General features: G+C 40.8%; 1 non-coding gene across 1 annotated transcript; it reads left to right on the top strand.

Annotated features, from left to right (window-relative positions):
• Nucleotides 1-204: 204 nt before the first annotated feature.
• On the top strand, nucleotides 205-315 carry LOC133041141 (U6 spliceosomal RNA). The gene has a single exon (XR_009689171.1). It is a non-coding gene; the product is annotated as a U6 spliceosomal RNA (small nuclear RNA).
• The last annotated feature ends 3,964 nt before the right edge of the window (nucleotides 316-4,279 follow it).

The raw sequence follows: 4,279 nt of genomic DNA, 5'->3' as shown, positions 1-4,279 counted from the left end.
TATGACACTCTAGCTTGGGGCCAGAGACCCTTGGTTTACATCATAGCTGCCTCCCTTACTAACCTTGTGGCCTTTGGAGTTACTTCAGTGATTTGAACTCCACGCACCTCTTGTCTCTCTTACTTTTCTCCTGTATCATGAGGATGGTAGTATCACTAACTCTTTGGACTGACATTAAGGGTAAATGATTTTAAAGTATGAAAAGTGCTTATATCACTTTGGCAACACATATACTAACACTGAAAGGACACAGGGAAGATTAGCTTGGCACCTGCTAAGAATGACACGCAAATTCGTGACTCATTCCATGTTTTTAATGAGCTTTCTTAGTGACTCAGATGGTAAAGAGTCTGCTTGCAATGCAGGAGACCTGGGTTTGATCCCTGAGTCGGGAAGATCCCATGGTGAAGGAAACGGCAACACACTCCAGTCTCCTTGCCTGGAGAATCCCATGGACAGAGGAGCCCCAGTCCATGGGGTTGCAAAGAGTCAGACACGACTGAACGACTAACACTTCATAGTGCTTAGAGTTTAGCACATAATGACGACTCTTAAAACATCTGTTGTCATTTTTATATCTGTAACCTTCTTCAGGCTGTGAGTTTCATGAGTACTGGAACCACATCTAATTCCGGGGCCTTCAGTTTCTAGCACAGGACTTGGTTGTGAGTTGAATAAACCAGTCAGATGATTAAGACTTTACATTATTTTTTTTCTCACCAGACTCATTCCATTCAAAAGCATGATGGGAGAGCTCCTGAAGAGTTTGGGGACAGGCCAGAGAAACCAGGGGCTTATGTGCATCTCCTTTCAGGGATTAGAGAAGAGGTTTTTTATTTTTTTATTTTTTCCTTTTTTTGTCTCTTTAGCCTTGTAGCTCAGTCAGTAAAGAGTCCTCCTGCAGTGCAGGAGACCCGGGTCCCATCCCTGGGTCGGGAAGATCCCCTGGAGAAGGAAATGGCAACCCACTCCAGTATCCTTGCCTGGAAAATCTCATGGACAGAGGAGCCTGGTGTGCTGCAGTCCATGGTGTTGCAGAGTCAGGCACGACTGAGCCACTAACACTTACCTACTTAACCACATCCAGAACATAAACCAAGTCCAAAGAAAGAAATGGCAATAAAGATGGGTAGAAGAAGTAGATGGAAAGAAGAAAGACAGGGAGAGATGCCAAGGTAGAAAATATTTATTGCAGTCACTGTCGCCTGCCCTGCAGCAGATAGTATCTTCTTTAATACAGAGATTCCCCCCCCCCCCACTCCTTCTTCAAGTGTTTATTTCATTTGAAGTACTCTGTTTAGTGCTTTGAGTAATGAAAGCAGTCACATTCCTGTTAGTGCTTGGAAACCAAGTGCACATTCGTATAAACAGACACACACACACAGTTTGAAAGGAAAGTAGAAGCTTCATTTGAACATTTTTACATGTCAATAGAGGTTTTATGTAATAGTAGCTATCTTGATATCTTGATACCAAAAGTAGCTATATTGTGGTTTTTCTATTCTTGTGAAGAACAGAATGAATGTGCTTAATAGGAAGTCATTGCAACTCACATTCTGTCTCTGAGCCAAATCCCCTTTTCAACTTTCTAAAATTCTCCTTTTTTCTAATTTTTAATTTATGGACTAAGCAACTATATGTATGATTCCTAACTGGTTCTTATGATTGAATGAATGAATGAATGGATGGATGAATAAGTGAATTTTACCAGCTCAAGAAATACTCTCAAGTGAAATTCCTAGAGCAAGCAGGCCAGGGAAATAATGAACTCTGCCTTCTGAAATCAGATAAAAAAGGAGGTTTGTTTCAATTTTATCACAACCAAGAGTTAAAGCATATGATGTATTTAAGAGGGCAGTTAAATCCCACCATTGAATACTATATCATGATCCTCAATGGCACACTTTACAAAGAAAGCTCTCCAATCATTCTTTCTGGGTGAACATTTGCTAGCGAAAATCTATAACAAGGTCTGATTATTGGAAGCTTAAAGTTTCTTCTCTGGCATACATTTTAAAAATAATGAAGACTCGAAGCCACTTTGACAATAGTTCTGATTTGACCCAAGTGATTAAAAGGGTCAACGGGAGTTCATTTTCTTTCCCCTTAGGAAAAGTTTAAGAAAAATAAGCCCTCAGTGACTATCTTAGAAGTCTTTGTGATTAGAAGATCCTCAACTCAGCAACAGCTGAGCAAAAGAGTTCTTTAGTGAAAGAACTGACACTGCCAAACTCTAGAGCTTAATAATAATGCCTCCTTGATACTAAAATGCACCTCTCCAGTGTACATTCTGATTGAAGGTCTTCTTGCTATTTCTTTAACTGATATAGACTCATGATATATAATCATAGGATGTGTTCTCTTTTTTATGGATAAGAAACGTGACCAATAAATTTCATATCAGACCTGAAAAGATTGCCACTTGCACAGTTTTGTTTTGGTAAATGAATGCCTACACGTCTGTGTGAGCACAAGGTAACCTTTGTGCATACATGTACACGCACGGAGCTGAGGAGAAAAGAAGTGATCTATATTTCAGTAATTTTTGGTGTCAGTAGAGGTTGTTCTGGGCTTCCCAGGTGGCACGAGTGGTAAAGAACTCACCTGCCAATGCAGGAGATAGACGAGATGCAGGTTTGATCTCTGGCTTAGAAAGATCCCCTGGAGGAGGGCATGGCAACCCACTCCAGTATTCTTGCCTGAAGAAGCCCGTGGACAGAGGAGCCTGGTGGGCTACTGTCCATAGGGTTGCAAAAGAGTTGAACATGACTGAAGTGACTCATCACACACACACACACAGGCACGGATGTTGTTCTGGGAGAGTATAACCTCAAATGGCTACCGGCTGTGTATTTCTAGTCATCTGAGATCAGGTGGGAAGCCTTTTCTTCCATGTGTATTTTATTTGCCTAAGTTATCTCTTTTTTTACATAGCACACACACACGTTTTTTGAGTATACACTGTTTCATTTAGCTTAAGTTATCTTTATGGAAGGGCAGTTTTCACGATGATACCGAGAGCAGTTGGGAAGGCTGCCCGCTGGTGAGCGTGTTGGCTAGGGTTAGCCTCCAGTAAAATACGCACAAACAGCAACCTGGATTGAGTTTTGAACCAGGGGTTCACAGCCAGAGTGCGTGAAGTAAGTGATGATTCTGCTATGTGATCTTGGCCGAACTCCGTTACTACTTGAGCTTTTGATTTTCTCATATATTGTATAGTGAGGTGAGTGCTAATACACAGCTCAGACACTCACATATGGAGGGTGGCGTTTGTTAGTACTGCTGTTTTAGTATTTGCTTCTTCTACTTGCTCGGCCTAGTGTCTATTTCTAACCCCATCTACTATGTCAAGTATTCCATTCCTCCCCACAAAGATGAGCAGATCAATCCCAGCTTATAAATATGCTATTTATTTAAAGCCCAATTGATAAGTCAGCTGCCAGAACATTGATATGATTTTCCTCCTTATGTTAATAGCAGCCAACTCGCTTTAAATACCTTATCTTTGCCATAGCTTATGTAAACACCTTACATGTACTATGCCATTAATCTCTATGGAAGTTCCACAAAAGTTTCCAAAAGGGACAGCTGAGATTCAGCATGGTTATTTTCCAAGGTCACACAAGTTCGTTTATGACAGCACCAAGCCCAACCCAAATTTTTGCCATTCAGAACTCCTATCCTTTTTCATTGTACCACTCTGCCCTTCCACAGTAAGAAAAGTAAAAGAAAGGGTCAGGTACATGAAGTCTGAGACATGGTGCTAGCTTGCACAAGCCCACCAATTCACAATGTCGCTGCTATCTAAACTGTTGTCTCTCTGTTTTAGAGTATCTCTTACAATGCCTCCAGTTTTAAGTAACAGGAAAACCTGACTTAAACAAGCTTAGAAGATAAGAAAGTTAATCACCTCAGCTGCAGAACTGCAAGGCCAGGGATAGAAGGAGTACTAATCTTGACACAATGCATAGTGCAACAATACTTTTAAGATCCAAGTTTCTTTCCACCTCTCCTTTCTCCCTGTTTATTGTGAGTTTCATGTTCCCTATACTAAGATGGTTGACGCACATCCAAATGTCACGTATGGATGCCTCTTTCTGTATCTCTGGAATAATGACTCCTTTTCCACAAGCCCTAGTAGAATTTATAAAATATCTTATACCAGGATTGGGATATATGCCAGTTTCTAAACAATCACTGGCAATAAGATTGGACCCTACTGTGACAATTAGTCAAAATGTTTGGAGTGGAATGGATGCTGGGAAGGATGACTAATAAA

This window comes from Dama dama, chromosome 2 (genome assembly GCF_033118175.1).
Source record: "Dama dama isolate Ldn47 chromosome 2, ASM3311817v1, whole genome shotgun sequence".
Taxonomy (NCBI): Eukaryota; Metazoa; Chordata; class Mammalia; order Artiodactyla; family Cervidae; genus Dama; species Dama dama.
Note: the sequence above shows the minus strand (reverse complement) of the source record. Positions and strands in the feature narration are given on the sequence as shown.